Here is an 18123-nt window from a genome sequence, read left to right as displayed (position 1 = left end):
AAAGCAAAGACCAATATTTTTTACTTTCTGCTATAAAACATATCTAATAAAAAAAAATTAAATTTTTTTTTTTTTTCATAAATTTAGGCTAATGTATATTTTGCTACATATTTTTGATTAAAAAAAATACTTATAATTGATTGCTTTATGCAAACGTTATAGAGTCTGCAAACTATGGTATATATTTATGGAATTTTAGTAAGTTATGGCGGCAATCAGCGACTTATAGCGGGACTGCAATATTGCGGCGCACACTAAGTGACACTTTTGATACTTTTTGGGAACCAGTGACAATACAGTGATGAGTGCTAAAAATATGTACTGTAACTAATGACACTGTTTGGGAAGGGGTAAACTTCTAGGCCGGGCGATTAAAGGTATAACTGTGTGCCTAACTAGTGTTTTTGTGACACGTGTGGGCTGCTTTTACTAGGGGAAGAGATGGATTTTATTCCCTGCTTTACAGGGACACAAAATCCATCCCTTCCCCCCTGTCAGAATGGAGATCTGCCTTGTTTACATAGGCAGATCTCCGTTCTGTGCGTTTTATTGATGACTGCTGCAGTAATGTTGGAAAAGGATGCCAACCCCAAACTATTCCCACAAAGTTGGTAACATGAAATTATTGTCCAAAATGTCTTGGTATGCTGACACCTTAGGAGTTCTCCTCACTGGAACTGAGGGGCCAAGCCCAACCCCTGAGAAATCACCCACCATAATCCCCCCTCCACCAAATGATTTAGAACAGTGCACAAGCAAGGTCCATAAAGACATAGATGAGCAAGTTTGAGGTTGAGGAAGTTGACTGGCTTGTGCAGAGTCCTTACCTCAACCTGATAGAACACCTTTGGGATGAATTAGAGCGGAGACTGCAAGCCAGGCCTTCTTGTCCAAGATCAGTGCGTGACCTCACAAATGTGTTTCTGGAAGAATGATCAAACATTCCCATAGACACCCTCCTAAATCTTGTGGACAGCCTTCCCAGAAGAGTTGAAGCTGTTATAGCTGCAAAGGGTGGGCCAACTCAATGTTGAACCCTACGGACTAAGACTGGGATGCCATGAAAGTTCAAGTGCGAGTAAAGGCAGGTGTCCCAATACTTTTGGTAATATTGTGTATATTTAACAGAAAAAAGGGACCAAATAAGAAAAGTTCATTGTTAAGGATTACATGCACTTTAAGGGAATTGCTAACATCACGTGGCCAGAAGACCAGGTCAAAACTTTAAATGACAAAGCATCATGAATTGATTTCAGTGGTGCCACTTACAGGAGGGCAGAATGCAATGAATAACTTCCCACATTTTGGTTATCTGAGTAATGTAAATTACAATAATGAAATGTAATTATTTTCATGCAAGGTTTAACAGAGACAGTCCTCTGGTGGCAGAAGGAGTTTTCACCTTCCTAGCTTTTTACCAATCTGGCTGGCAATGTATATTGTATATCATATTAATAAAATGTAATTTTTTCACGTAAGGTCCACGTTACCAGAAACCTTCTGGTAGTAGGAAGAATTTTCACTTTTCTGGCCTCCTACCATCCTGGTTGGCAACAATTTTAGATAACAATGGTAAGTCCTCCCCCCCAAAAATGAAGCAAGCTTGGCAGTAGAAGAATTGGCACAGGTTGGTAAAAGTAAAACAAATTCAGGTCATGCATAGGTTTACTATATTTGATAATTTGTGTATACTCAAGTACACAAATGTAGCATTTTTTTCCCCTTTAGACATATATTTGAGCATTTCTCTGCTGAGAACGCTTCCTGTAACAAATGTATTTATGGAAAATTGAAGATAATAAAACCTGACCCTTCAATTAAATTTGAAAAGAGATGCTATAACTATTATATAAAACATCCAGTCGAATGGGCCTTTGTACTAGCCAGATATGCTGAGACTTTAGTATCAAAGTACATGAAGAAACATGAGCTGCCTAACTTCTGACTATAGGTTAAACTAAACATCCATAAACACAAAGACATGAGGAAAATAATATAAAAAGTGTGTTTTTTTTTTTTTTTTACAGTATTAATGCACAAAAAGGTAAAAGGGGCAGATGAGCACTGGGCAGCCACATTGAAGACAAATAGCCTACTAATACCAACTAATTGATAGCAATGTTCAGAATTACGCACAAAGTAATGGGGGAAAAAAAAAACACAAAAAATCTGTATTAATTTAATAAAAATGAAACTGTGCCATTTGAGCCCAGCACAGAGAATATAAGTGAACTGCCTCACACCATGTGTACTGCATTTGCTTTCTGCTTTGTCAGGCAACCTGCCTTATACCTTGAGTCAGGGCCCATAATCCATTACCCCGCCGCCTGTGCACTAGGCTTGAAATAAAAAGAACTACACATGGGAGCTAATTGCAATCAATGACACCAATCGAAAACACTCTGGCCAAAAAACTGAGACCTTACATCAACAATAAATACAAGGCAATAAATATGCATAACTACCAAACACAATTATTGACATCATTTTTAGAAATTTTCTTCTAACATATCAGCGTGATTATTTTCACAATATCCCATGAGTCCTTTTCCAAAAAAAAATGCAAATAAAAATATCACTGTAATGTTATATAATTAAAAAATCTGTATACAGTAAATGTAATGCAGAAAATGCAATCCACGGTCGGGAATCTTGTTAACAGGCTATACATTATTTATTAAACACAAGACAATACAATGGATGGGCTTATGTCTTGTCCCAGGTCTCTAAACTACAAACAGAAAGGTGTTACATAACTTGTTGCTGAATAGGAGGAATAATATATTTAATAAAATGTCAAGGTACTATGGTGCTCTAGACGTAATCACTAGATTTGGATTTACAGTCAATAAAAAGCGTAAATAAGTACACAGTGCTACGTAAGGAAGCCAGATTCCTAAAATAGAAGCAGCGATGACGACAATGAAAGATTAGCTTTCTATTATAAGTTATCAGTGATTTTCCTTTTCCCTTAGAATCCTTGGCATATGACAGATAAACAATTTAAAGCAGAAACCATTTTATTCAATATCCATTTATCAGATCAACCAGTGTTAATCACTAAGACATATATACTTCTATAAAGACTGTATCAACAACAGTCTAGCAAACGAAGCCTAACTGCATGGCAAACACATTCATTATAGGTACCTGACATGTGCATGTACAAGAGGAACTCAGACAAGCAAAGAACATAAGCAGGCTGATTTCCAGAGATTTTTTAACCCCTGTAGTCATTGTAGAGCATGCAGTAAGCAGAGGTAGTTATCAATTAAACATCCGAGCTATTCCGCTATTCTGTCATTTGAACACTGCCCTTAGCCCAAGTGAGAAGTGGGATGTGTGTAAATGATGTCTCCTAGAAATACATGCATTACAGCACGAGACCACTGCAAAATGATCTGCCTGTTCTGCACAAGGTTTTGGGAAGTGCTCATGTCTCTGTAGGCAGATTTACAGATGTCTCATTAGCATACCAATACCTTTCTAGTATATCCCTTCAGCATGACATAAAAGTAGCTTTCTCCATTCACTGCCTTATTTAGTGGGGTTAATAGATGCCATTGTTCACTTTGGTATTTTATAGCAATCACGCTGCTTGTCCCTCGGTTTTCCTTCTTCTGCTTGCAACAAAACACCCCTTCTATTTCTGCAGATGCTATAGAACAGTGAATAAATAGCACACATTTACCATCTGTGCTTTAGGTAATACCGCTAATACAGATATTGCTAATTAAAAAACAAAAAAAAGCCTCTTACAGAAGGTTAAACTTAAACAATGTAAAAAAAAAAAAAAAAAAAAAAACCATCAGCAATGATCAGACTGTATGTGTCCTGAATGAATATTAATCATCGGTTTGTCAGATCTGTATCTCTTCAAAGCTCTACTGACAAGCAAGGTGAGGAGTCTTCTTCATCTACAGATAGGTACTTTTAACATGCAGTCTGGGTAGTTCTACAGAATGCAAAGTGCAAGAATTGGAAAAATCATACACAAACTGGCATAAGGCTAATCAATATAGTCTCCTTAACATCAAAGTAGTCAAGGATTATAGGGAAGGTTAGGAAAAAGTAAAAATGAGTCATCTCGGTCTTACCTTTAAATACTAGTGTGCTGCTAGTCCCTTCCACAGCCAAGACTGAGACGATCTGTGAACAAGATCATGCACATTTTCTCCCAAGAATAACAATCATTGTAGAAAAACATGAAGGCCAGAGATTTCAAATTATGTATCCAACAAGCCAGTAATTCACAGCTGTTCCATAGCTCCTAGAAGCACTGCAAAACAAGTACACTGCAGCACTGTGCAAGGCATAGGATTGCAATACATGTCCTATATATTCAAGTACCAGAGAAAACACGACATGGAGCCTTGCTCCTTGTGGATGTGGGGCTTGCTCTCTAACAGCAGAATGACTGCCTGCTCCTGCAACAGACTTACAAAATAGGATTTATGCATTCATTAGAGGATGATGTTATTTCCCTGGATACTAATTACATAGACCAGGTGCCTCTGTCTCCTGTTTCCCAGATAAGAGTCTGTAATTTCATTTCAGAAATGATCCACATTTAGACAGGAGAACCTATTGTGATGATATCATTTGCCTGAGTGGCCATAAATGGGCAATTTCCTTGAAAACGTCACAGCCACTGACGACACAGCTCTTTATAATAGAGTAGGCAGGGTGGATGATAGGGTCCCATCAATCTAAAGAAGCTTTGGCTGCTACGATAACATGAATCTTGCAAGAACATTTACAAGGCTGCAAAAGCAAGGAAAGCTGCAGCAAGAGAACTGAATATTTCAACTGGTTCCTATGATGGAGCTAAAGTGTGATGAAGAAAGGTGTTAAAATTCCTGTATAACACTGACAAGTCTGAAGGCATTTCACTTTTAAAATCGCAGATTTCCAGTGAATTCAAGCAGATGATACACCATGTGCAGCTTCTAAAAGCTACAAATGTGATTAAAGCGGAGTTCCAGTCTTTTAAAAGACTCCTCTGTACTTGTCTAAACATATACATTAACATTTAGAACATGTCATGTGTGTGGTCATTGTAGTTTATGGTAAAATATTTGACCAGCAGGCAGGTTCCATGTTATCTGTGGGTTGAAGCCCTCTTCTCTTGTTTCCAGGATTTTGGTCCAGCTGGCTACCCGGTATGCACCTCCTGATCTCTGCGCAGTAATGCTAATGCGCAGCACTCTCTCTGGAAATAATGCGAGATTTCATCACTAGCCGGGTTAACATGGACTCCTGGGATACATGACACCCCTTTCCCAGGAGACCTTGCGAATCGCCTAGTGGCAACATCACCTAGGTGGCCACAGCCAGGAGTACTGCTTAGAATACAAGCAAGAAGGTATTTACTTAAAAAAAAAAAAAAAAAAGAATTGCCATTGAGAGCGTTTGCAATGGTCAAAAGATATATTGCAAATGTAAAAAATGGGTCGAACTCCGCAAACTTTTTTTTTCAACCTAAATTATGGAATAATTGTGTAACAAACCTTGAGCTTTAAGAATTAATATTTCTAAAACAACAGTTTTTGTTTTATCTAAGCGCCGGTTCACACTACCGCGACGCTACTTCCCGGGGCGACCTCGGAGCGGCCGCCACGGACTTCATAACATTGAAGTCTATGGCGGTCGCCTCCTGGTCGCCCCAAAGAAGCTCCGGACCCTTTTTCTAAGTCGGAGCGACTTGTGTCGCTCCTATTAGAACGGGTCCGCAGCTTCCCTATGGGAGGCGACCTGCGGCGACCAGGTCGCCTCACAGGTCGCCTTAGTGTGAACGGGGGCTAAGTCTATCAGATTTATTCCTTATACACTAAACCTACAGTATCTCACAAAAATGAGTACACCCCTCACATTTTTGTAAATATTTAATTATATCTTTTCATGTGAAAATACTGAAGAAATGAGACTTTGCTACAATGTAAAGTAGTGAGTGTACAGCTTGTATAACAGTGTAAATTTGCTGTCCCCCTCAAAATAACTCAACACACAGCTATTAATGTCTAAACCGCTGGCAACAAAAGTGAGTACACCCCTAAGTGAAAATGTCCAAATTGGGCCCAATTAGCCATTTTCCCTCCCTGGTGTTACGTGACTCATTAGTGTTACAGGGTCTCAGGTGTGAATGGGGAGCAGGTGTGTAAAATTTGGTGTTCTCGCTCTCACTTTCTCATACTGGTCACTGGAAGTTCAACATGGCTCCTCATGGCAAATAACTCTGTGAGGATCTGAAAAAAAGAATTGTTGCTCTACATAAAGATGGCCTAGGATATAAGAAGATTGCAAAGACCCTGAAACTGAGCTGCAGCACGGTGGCCAAGACCATACAGCAGTTTAATAGGACAGGTTCAACTCAGAAGAGGCCTCGCCATGGTTGAGTGCACCAGCTCAGCATCATATCCAGAGGTTGTCTTTGGGAAATAGATATATGAGTGCTACCAGCATTGCTGCAGAAGTTAAAGGGATGGGGGGTCAGCATGTCAGTGCTCAGACCATACGTCACACACTGCATCATATTAGTCTGCACGGCTGTTGTCCCAGAGGGAAGCCTCCTCCAAAGATGATGCACAAGCCCTCGAACTGTTTGTTATAGAAAAGCAGAGTAAGGACATGGATTACTGGAGCCATATCCTGTGGTCTAATGAGACCAAGATAAACTTATTTTGTTCAGATGTTGTCAAGCGTGTGTCGTGGCAACCAGGTGAGGAGTACAAAGACAAGTGTGTCTTGTCTACAGTCAAGCATGGGGGTGGGAGTGTCATGGTCTGGGGCTACATGAGTGCTGCCGACATTGGGGGGGGGCTACAGTTCATTGTGGGAACCATGAATTCCAACATGTACTGTGACATACTGAAGCAGAGCATGATCCCCTCCCTTTGGAGACTGGGCCGCAGGGCAGTATTCCAACATGATAATGACCCCCAAACACACCTCCAAGACGACCACTGCCTTGCTAAAGTAGCTGAGGGTAAAGGTGATGGATAGGCCAAGACCTAAACCCTATTTAGCATCTGTGGGGCATCCTCAAATGGAAGGTGGAGGAGTGCAAGGTCTCTAATATCCACCAGCTGCATCATGCCGTCTTAGAGGAGTGGGAGAGGACTCCAGTGGCAACCTGTGAAGCTCTGATGAACTCCATGCCCAAAATGGTTAAGGCAGTGCTGAAAAATAATGGTGGCCACACAAAATATATACACTTTGGCCCAATTTGGACTTTTTTACTTAGGAGTGTACCCATTTTTGTTGCCAGCGGTTTAGACATTAATGGCTGTGTGTTGAGTTATTTTGAGGGGACAGCAAATTTACACTGTTATACAAGCTGTACACTCACTACTTTACATTGTAGCAAAGTGTAATTTCTACAGTGTTGTCACATGAAAAGATATAATAAAATATTTACAAAAATGTGAGGGGTGTACTCACTTTTGTGAGATATTGTATAAAAGGAAAGATCTGAGTGCTGGCTATGGCTTTTATTTCGGATTCTTCCATGCAGAAGTTACTTTGCAATCACTGTTATACTTTTATAGCAGGTTTGAATGGTAATATCGCCTATTCTAAAGCATGACAGCAGAAAAATCAACTTTCTGACACAGTATTGTACCATATTCAGGTTTAGCACCTCTATTTTATACAAGCTTGTAACCACTATACCCTGCGGGAAATTTACAAATTGCGTTTGTAGTCACATCTGCACAGGGGTGATTATGAGAATGCTATGAATACTGTCAAAAAACTCTGTGTTAAAGAGTAAATGGGGAGTATTGCTCAGATTTTCCTTTTTACTTAAAAAAAAATGTATTCCAATTTTTATTTTTTTTCTATTTTCACAAATCAGACTCAGAAACAATTGTGTTTATCCAAACATTTCAAAGACAACTATAGGGAAGCAAAGACACCAAAACGACTCCATTCTGCATTCCCACGCAACAATGAGCAACATAATTTACTCTTAGATATTTCATCAATGAAAACTCACTCTTCCATAAAATATCCAATTTTGATCAGATAAATTAAAAAACGTGAAGTCATGTTTGTTTGGAAAATGCTGCTGACATGCGGTCTACTGCTGCTGGCATGCTGTCTACTTAAAGTTATTGTAAACAAACACCTTGTAAAACAATCTATTCAGTTTACAATAGAAATGAAAGGCAAAACATGTATATATATATATATATATATATATATATATATATATATATATATATATATATATCTGCAAGAAAAAGTATGTGAACCCTTTGGAATGATATGTATTTCTGCACAAATTGGTCATAAAATGTGATCTGATCATCATTAAGTCACAACAATAGACAATCACAGTCTGCTTAAACTAATAACACACAAAGAATGAAATGTCGCCATGTTTTTATTGAACACGCCATGTAAACATTCACAGTGCAGGTAGAAAAAGTATGTGAACCCCTAGACTAAAGACATCTCCAAGAGCTAATTGGAGTGAGATGTCAGCCAACTGGAGTCCAATCAATGAGATGAGATTGGAGGGGTTGGTTACAACTGCCCTGCCCTATAAAAAACACACACCAGTTCTGGGTTTGCTCTTCACAAGAAGCATTGCCTGATGTGAATGATGCCTCGCACAAAAGAGCTCTCAGAAGACCTACGATTAAGAATTGTTGACTTGCATAAAGCTGGAAAGGGTTATAAAAGTATCTCCAAAAGCCTTGCTGTTCATCAGTCCACGGTAAGACAAATTGTCTATAAATGGAGAAAGTTCAGCACTGCTGCTACTCTCCCTAGGAGTGGCCGTCCTGTAAAGATGACTGCAAGAGCACAGCACAGACTGCTCAATGAGGTGAAGAAGAATCTTAGAGTGTCAGCTAAAGACTTACAAAAGTCACTGGCAAATGCTAACATCCCTGTTAGCAAATCTACAATACATAAAACACTAAACAAGAATAGATTTCATGGGAGGATACTACAGAGGAAGCCACTGCTGTCCAAACAAAACATTGCTGCACGTTTACAGTTTTCACAAGAGCACCTGGATGTTCCACAGAAGAACTGGCAAAATATTCTGTGGACAGATGAAACCAAAGTTGAGTTGTTTGGAAGAAACACACAACACTATGTGTGGCGAAAAAGAGGCACAGCACACCAACATCAAAACCTCATCCCAACTGTGAAGTATGGTGGTGGGGGCATTATGGTTTTGGGCTGCTTTGCTGCGTCAGGGCCTGGACGGATTGCTATCATCGAAGGAAAAATTAATTCCCAAGTTTATCAAGACATTTTGCAGGAGAACTTAAGGCCATCTGTCTACCAGCTGAAGCTCAACAGAAGATGGGTGTTGCAACAGGAAAATGACCAAAAGCATAGAAGTAAATCAACAACAGAATGGCTTAAATGGAAGAAAATACGCTTTCTGAAGTGGCCCAGTAAGAGTCCTGTCTTCAACCCGATTGAGATGCTGTGGCAGGACCTCAAGAAAGCGATTCACACCAGACATCCCAAGAATATTGCTGAACTGAAACAGTTCTGTAAAGAGGAATGGTCAAGAATTACTCCTGAGTCCTGACCGTTGTGCACGTGATCTGCAACCACGGGAAACGTTTGGTTGAAGTTATTGCTGCCAAGGGAGGTTCAACCAGTTATTAAATCCAAGGGTTCACATACTTTTTCCACCTGCACTGTAAATGTTTACATGGTGTGTTCAATAAAAACATGGCAACATTTCATTCTTTGTGTGTTATTAGTTTAAGCAGACTGTGACTGTCTATTGTTGTGACTTAGATGATGATGATCAGATCACATTTTATGACCAATTTGTGCAGAAATCCATATCATTCCAAAGGGTTCACATACTTTTTCTTGCAGCTGTGTATAAATATATAAAACATTTTAAATACTTTTTTTTTCCCTTTTTTATAAAGGATCACATACCCTCTGTTCTCAGCTGCATAAGAGTTGGGGGGGGGAGAAGCAGCAGCACACTGAGCTTGCCAGTAAATGGCTGTGCAGCGGAGGCGTAACAGGACAAGACTTATCATTGGAGGAGAGTACACTTAGTTTGTTGTGGTGGGGGAGAGATTGGCTTATTTAGACATGAGAGAATTGACTGGCACCTTCCCCATTTGCAAACAATGTATGTAGGGGGGGGGGGGGGTTTATCAAGTCTGTCCAAATGGTATAGAAAAGACAAACCAGGGGATTTAGATGTGCCACTTATACATTAAGTATTTCCACACTTCAGTCAATATTAAAAGGAAAGTGCAAAGCTTTTATTTATTCAAAATTAAGAAAAGGACGAACATACAAATACATTACATATTCATATACAGCAATTGTGCAAAACATTACAGTACATTGAGCCCTTCAAGGGACTATGTATACATAAAGTAGCTGGAACTACGCGTTTCGCAGGAGTTGCTTCCTCAGGCTCCAGCAGTTTTAAAGAATTAGAGGTTCCTTGAGGGTGAAGTGAAATTTGCATATACTTGGATATGCTTCACAGGAATAAGTGTCAAGAAAAAAGGTATATTAGTCCTTTTTAATTTTTTTTTGTGCATAGGATTAGACACACATGTGTTAAGTAACTAGCGTCTATGGCTATATTTGAAGGACCTTAGACCTAATTTTAGGCATCCAGGACTTTATAATGTATTTATTCAGGGTCCCATTGTAAGATGTGAGCTCCTGATATTGCCTTATATAAGGACGGTTATTGAGAAGGGAGAAATGGAAAAGGTTTTCCCCAAGGTATTATGTCCCCCGCATGCCGAATAAATACTTTATAAAGTCCTGGATGCCTAAAATTAGGTCTAAGGTCCTTCGAATATAGCCATAGACGCTAGTTACTTAACACATGTGTGTCTAATCCTATGCACAAATTTTTTTTTAAAAAGGACTAATATACCTTTTTTCTTGACACTTATTCCTGTGAAGCATATCCAAGTATATACAAATTTCACTTCACCCTCAAGGAACCTCTAATTTCTTTAAAACTGCTGGAGCCTGAGGAAGCAACTCCTGCGAAACGCGTAGTTCCAGCTACTTTATGTATACATGGTCCCTTGAAGGGCTCAATGCACTGTAATGTTTTGCACAATTGCTGTATATGAATATGTAACATATTTGTATGTTCGTCCTTTTCATAATTTTGAATAAATAAAAGCTTTGCACTTACCTTTTAATATTGACTGACGTGTGGAAATACTTAATGCATAAGTGGCACATCTAAATCCCCTGGTTTGTCTTTTCTGTACCATTTGGACAGACTTGATAAACCTCCCCCCCTACATACATTGAGTACACTTAGTTCCCAGCATAGCTAGAGAACTGATCACGGTGTGCTCTCCTGCTTAGTGTAGTCAGTTTTTCATAGGAAAGCAAAAGGACTGGAAGGAACACCAGGGATTTCACGCAAAGGATGCAATACAAAGAGAACAGGATACTTTCTCGTACAAGTACATGGTACACCAGACACATATCAGGAATATGAAGTGTTGGGGTAACAAACGCTTTAACAGTGTTCAGCACAATATCCGAATGATCTTATTTTAGATTGTCACTGTGTTGCTTATAAAACTGTCCAATGAAATACAGAATATCTTATGTCCACCACAGTCAATATAAAATGTCTATCAATGATATCACAGGTATTTAAGTGTACAAACGCTTACCCTTCTTTAAGCACACTGTACAATACAATATTGATAAATACCAATCTCAAGGGAAGTACAACATAGGCTTAAGTACTATACCCCTTCTATGAAAATAATATAGAGTCAGCACATTTTCCACTGGCTCATAATACCTTAGACCTGCTACCACCTAATTTCTCAGTAAATGTATGTACGTTTAGGTCTGAGTATATAACTGTTTAATAACCCATTAGAAGGTTTTCAATGCAATTGCTTCAAAGCAGCAGACAGAACAGAATTTATAGGTTTTTTTCTCCTCCTTTCCAAAGCTAAGGAAGTAACATGGCTGTCATTGTCAATTATGAAAACTATAAAATCCAGAATAGCTGTTACTGAAACAGGCTGTCCTATCGCTGCTGTGATGGTAAGCTATTTCTGGGTTGTTGTCTTAGATCTGTCTCCAGAATTAGCATAGTTTCTACCAAGACAACCAAAACATGCAGTAAAAAAAAAGTAATTTTTTTTTTAACTTCTTCAGGCATGGTTGGAAACGGGGTCTTTTTAAATGGGCAAATATAGTTTACCCGATTTCAACCACTTATTTTTTAATTATATTTTTTTTTTTGGGGGGGGGGGGGTTGTGCCCTTCAAGTTTAATGTTATACCATCGGTCATATCAGGTGGCACTGTTTGAATCACATGGTGTTGCGTTCAACAGTTTATGTAAGAATACTGCTTGTGAAGACAATGAATGAATAAGGGAAGTTTCCTGGATGTGCCTAAGTTTTACAATACAGACCCCATAATATATTTTTTATATGTTTTATAAGCTGGGCTAAACTCTCAGGGTCTGTTTTTTTAGGTTTAATATGTTATGAACAGAGAGGAAAATATTAAACACCAAGACCATACACTAAGCTGCACATGTGCGGCTCTGTGTACACTTGCTAAAGAGCAAGAGAAGCATTTATGAAAGAAGAGACACACAGAGTCTCTTCTGTTGTAAAAATGCTAACTGTGTTATAGCAATAAAACAAAAACATTTCAGTTCACTATAACAGGAAAAATATACCTGATGTGAGGTCACTTTAATCTATCACATTGCTTAGCTGTTTGTAAATTGTTCTAATTATATTCTTGGTCTGAAATTCATTATCATAATCATGAAATAACCACTAAATGCCCCTATGCCCATATATGTACAAGTTTAGCTTTCAGTGCTGTCACACTTTGAATGACAATTGCACCGGCCATGCTACACTGTACTCATATTTCATTTTTATCATTTTATTCACACAATTAGAGCTTTCTTTTGGTGGTATTTAATCACCACTGGGTTTTTCATTTTTTGCCAAACAAACGACAAAGATGAAAAATCTGAAAAAAAAAAAACAAACAGTTTTTCAAAGTTTGTTATAAAATTTTGCAAACAGGTATTTTTTCTCCTTCAGTCTCGGTTCACACTTGTGCGATGCGGGAAGGCTGCGAATTCGCAGCCTGTTCCCGCATCGCACCCGCACATCTGGCAGTTCACACTGCCATATGCGATATGCAGGGGGTGTCAATTAAATCTTAACGACACCCCCAGTTTGATCGCATATCGAAGTGCGATCTGACAGTTCGCACAGGATCAGATCGCACAAGTGTGAACCACTGTGCGATCCGATCCTGATGCGGATGAAAAAAGGGTCATGTGCGAGTTTGGTGCGGATACAGTGCGAATTCAGCCATACAAAGTGTATGGCTGAACTCGCATCCGCACATTCGATCGCATGTAATGAAGGAGCAGTGCGCTCCGAATTACATGCGATCGCCGCACTCGCAAAAGTGTGAACCAGCCCTTTACTGATGTGCGCTGATGAGGCTGCACTGATATGTATTGGTAGGCTGTACTGATAGGCACTGATGAGGCGGCACTGGTGGGCATGGATAAGGAGTCACTGATGATGCTGCACTGATAGCTGGCACTGATGGACACTGGCAGGTGGCACTGATGGGTATTGAAAAGTGGCACAGGTGGGCACTGGTAGGTAGCACATATGGGCACTGATGAGGCGGCACTGATAAGGAGTCACTGATGAGGCTGCACTGATAGGTGGCACTGATTGGCACTGAATGGCAGCACTGATTGGCAGCACTGAGGAGTACTGATTTGCAGCACTGGTGGGCACTGTTGGGACTGCACTGATAATCAGGGCATTGATAATCAGTGCCCTGATTATCAGTGTAGATGTCCCTTTCACACAAGCTGGTTATCGGCTCTCCTCTCCTCACACTGTCAATGTGAGGAAAGGAATGCCAATAACCAGCTTGTGTTTACACCATGATCAGCTGTCATTGGACACAGCTGATTACTCTGTAAAGAGCCGCTGGTAAGTACCATGTAACCATGTATATACCATACCTGGTCATTGCCCCTGGAAACTGGAAATCACTGAGAAACAAGATTGCTACTCTAGCTATCTCCACTTGCTTCCATTCCAATTCTGTTTACTGAACACAAGAGGTTTGCATGCTCTGAATGAATGCAAAGGGTTCACTGATAGGACAAGGTGGAGAGGCGGGGCCATGCTGAGCATGGAAATAAGAGAATGGTTGAATATCTAAAGGTGCAATCCCCCATTATCCCTGCCTTGCACCAACTGCCTGGAATGATATTTTTGGAGTGCCTTATATTGGTGGGTATTGGCTCTTTATTGGAAAGGCTAGGAGAGTGTATGGATGAGCACCTTCACCAAGGATGCTTTGTCACATATGTATGATTTCATCTGGAAAGTTGGGTAACAGCAGAACTTCATCATCTGGCCGTATGAGCCCTTTACATTTATTTGAGCACCTACAGTTATTTTTCTAAAGAGGTAAAGTTCCATTTAATGGCCATAGAATTCCTGCTCACTAAAAATATTTTTTTTGTTTAATACATTTTTTTACCTGCAGTGATGAAGAGGTTCTATGGGGGTCAAATTGTCTCCCTCAGTTGCAAACCTCTATATGGGGGGAGCTCCACATCTTTGCAGGTAGAAATTGCTACAGTAAGCAGACTGTTTATATATCTGTCATACTGTAATGGCTTCTATCTGCAAAGATAGAATATGGGGCAGATCTCCCCAAGCTTTTGGTTTTATATTATCATGAAGCAATGGATACAATCTCCTACACACTCCACTGGCAACACCCTTGACCTTGCCTTCTCCTATCTACAGTATGCACTCCATGCAACCTCTCCAACAAACCTCTCCCACTCTCTGATCACCACCTTATTAGTTTTGCACTCTCCCTGTCTTCCCCCTCCTCTCCCTCCAACCGCCTAACAGTTACTCATAGAAACCTTTGTCACCTCAACCATTCTATGCTCTACTCTGCTACTGACCATTTATATGACAAAATCTCACCCCTTTTATGCCCCAACCTAGCCACTTCAATCTATAACTGCTCACTGTCATCCTCCCTAAACAAGCTCGCTGTCCTCACTACACGCAGAATTTGGCCCCAACCGCTACAACCCTGGCAAACAGAAGACACAAGAAGTCTCAGAAAACGTAGCCATGGTCTTCAGTGCCTGTGGCGTAAGACTAAGTCCCCGGAAGACTTCAACCATTTTAAATCTGCCCTCCTAAAATACTATTCCTGCATCCTCACTGCCAAGCAAACCTATTTTTTCACGTTCATCCAAGCATTCTCATCTAGTCCCTGTCATCTCTTCTATACCTTTAACTCTCTACTCTGTCCTCCACCAACTCCACCTTCTAACTCACCCACTGCCCATGAGATCGCCAATCACTTCAAAAATAAGATTGATACAATTCGCAAGGAGATTGCGCAGTGTGCAGAAACCTCCCCCGCTTAACAACCCATATACACAGGTACAATCATTACTTCCCTCGTTCAACCCTCCTAGCATTATTGAGGTTGCTGGACTTTTATCTAACACCCCATCTAACCACCTGCCCCCTGGATCCTGCTTCCTTGCTCATGCTACGCTCAACCTCTGACTCTATTCTACACTCTCTCAACCTCTCCCTCTCTTCTGGCATCTTCCATAATTCTCTAAAACATGTGCTAGTCACTCCCATCTTAAAAAGCCCTCACTGGACCCCACCAATCTTCACAATCTATGCCCCATCTCCCTATTTCCCTTCTCCTCCAAACTCCTTGAACGATTGGTCTACAACCGACTGAGTGGCCATCTGACTAAGAACAAACTTCTTGATCCCATTCAGTGCGGATTTTGCCCTCAACATTCCACTGAAACTGCTCTTCTTAAACTCACAAACGACCTACTAACAGAAAACACCAATGAACACTACTCTGTACTACTTCTCCTGGACCTCTCTGCTGCCTTTGACACAGTGGACCACCCCCTCCTCCTCAAAAAACTCCACTCCCTTGGTCTCCGTGACTGTACTCTTCACTGGTTCTCATCCTACCTATCCCAATGCATCTTTAGTGCTACTTACAACTCTACTACCTCCTGTCCTCTTCCTTTCTCTCTCGGGGTCCCCCAAGGTTCCGTTCTTGTAACGCTCTTTTACTCAATCAAAACCTACTCCCTGGGTCAGCTGATTGAATCCCATGGCTTTCAATATCATCTCTACGCTGATGACACCCAAATCTATCTCTCCACCCCCCCAGCTCACTCCATCAGTCTCCTCACGCATCACCAACTTACTAACAGACACATTATATAAGGTGTTTTTTTTAGGAGTAATTGTGTCAATCTATGTTTGTGCCTGTATGTAATAATGCATGTGCTGACTTAACCAAAAGAAGCATATGAACAAGGTATTTCTGTATAGACCACAGAGGAAAGGAGGTTAAATAGTCAGCAAAATAACATATCAGGCTCTATGTAAAGTAAACATAGATGTTTTATTAATAAATTTATAGGGTATATTAACTACCGTGCAATAAAATCATTGGATAGATACGATCAGTGCAAATACGAGAAACAAGACAGACAAGACATATATATAAACAAAAAGTGACAAAAAACCGGCCGGCATGAGCTTATTATACTTCAATTAGTATTAATATACAATCAATCGTTTTATCAATAGGATTTCTTGAAGGGACTCCTCACAGTACAATCGTACGCCAATCTGGATTGGTAGCTGTGTGTGGGTAGTTAATGTTATCTGATTTGCTCCAGGGAGGCCACTAACCGTGGTAAATATAAATAAGGCGGTTATGGAAGGTGTGCTGCTGTGGAAGATATGACAAAAATTTGTAATTTCCTTATATGGTGATATATCATTCCATATGGTTATGTGGCTTAGTTGGGGATTTTTTCAGTGATCATGTATTATTGCCTTGATCACTGATGGTTGTAATACCGTTGTTTCACCCCTAGGTGGTCGGATGTTGCTCCACAGATATTAAATGAAAGTTAGTTTATAACCAAACACAGATTTCCTTTAATCTATTAAGAGCAGCAATATATCTACCTCTCCGGGGACTGCACAATGGTATGACAATATTGTCTAACTCATTGACGGTTAATCACCGTGTCTTCACCCCTATTTGATAGATTTGCTCTTGTATAAAGGATATTCAGTAGTGCTGGGGACTAGGCAGAGCTTTCTCAATGTTTACCGCTGACCGCGCTTGTGTATCGGTTCAGTACGGTTCGCATGGAGGGTGTTCGCTCTGACGGCGTGAAGCCGTTTCTTCACCCCTATATAATAAGTGTTTGGTTTACCTTTGCTGATAGTCTGTGGAGCAGTGCATCCGCCTCCGTTGTTTGTCGCCACCGTTTTCCATGTGCTGTCCTTAATTTGCGCTCTCCTGGTCGCTCAGGGCGTCTGATGTGTGGTTGGAGTGGTGAAGGGTGTGCCGCCGGGCAATGACGTCGACGCGTTTCGCCTTTCTTGCGTAGCTTCGTCTGGACGTAGTTTGAGCCAGTCAGCTGATCCCTTTTATCACGGTCTTTTCAGCTGTTCTGACTCCGGGTTGATTTATGGTAAGGGAGTTTCTTTGCGTTAGGTTCTCACACCTGTTGTGGTGGGGGCATGGTTAGATGATGTAATTAAGATTGGATTGCCGATTTGCATTGTACATGTATTCTCTTCGGCACAACATCGTTATTATTCTTGGGGTACAGAGATCTGGAATTTTCATTAATTAGGATATGGCAGGCATATTCATTTAAGAATTACATTTATTGTAGTTTCACTCTGCGAGAAAAAACTTTTTTTATAAAAATCTTTTATATATGTTGTTAGATCGAAAGACAAAAGTTAGTTACTACAGATATTGCAATTTTAGTTCCTTCTTTGTTCCAGTGAATTTAGGATAAATGATATCTTAGTTATTGTTCACTAATATTGGTCTGATAATTATCGATCGGTGATGGGCTGTTTTAATTGGCAGTGCTTAATTTTGCAGGGTTAATTAAATTAAAAATTAAACCATTAGATGCCGCTATATATTATATATACGTTAATTGTATATAGGTATGCAGCTATAGCCCCTTACGAATATTCACTGGTAGAGGTTTCTAAAA

At 40.1% G+C, this 18123-nt stretch overlaps 1 protein-coding gene across 8 annotated transcripts in view; it reads right to left on the bottom strand.

Moving 5' to 3' along the window:
* DLGAP2 (DLG associated protein 2) overlaps positions 1-18123 on the bottom strand; it is a 1392398-nt gene that overhangs the window by 773349 nt on the left and 600926 nt on the right. For 2 of the 8 annotated variants that reach the window (XM_082249552.1, XM_082249553.1), the window contains exon 1: positions 4098-4537. The exons of the other annotated variants lie outside the window; for them this stretch is intronic. The gene's annotated coding sequence lies outside the window, so the exon portion shown is untranslated. Of the gene's footprint in view, positions 1-4097; positions 4538-18123 lie in introns of those variants that run through there. 8 annotated transcript variants of the gene reach the window in all.

Source organism: Pelophylax lessonae (assembly GCF_965119305.1).
Source record: "Pelophylax lessonae genome assembly, chromosome: 3".
NCBI classification, from domain to species: Eukaryota; Metazoa; Chordata; class Amphibia; order Anura; family Ranidae; genus Pelophylax; species Pelophylax lessonae.
The sequence above is the reverse complement of the archived record's forward strand: the minus strand, read 5'-3'. Positions and strand labels throughout refer to the sequence as shown.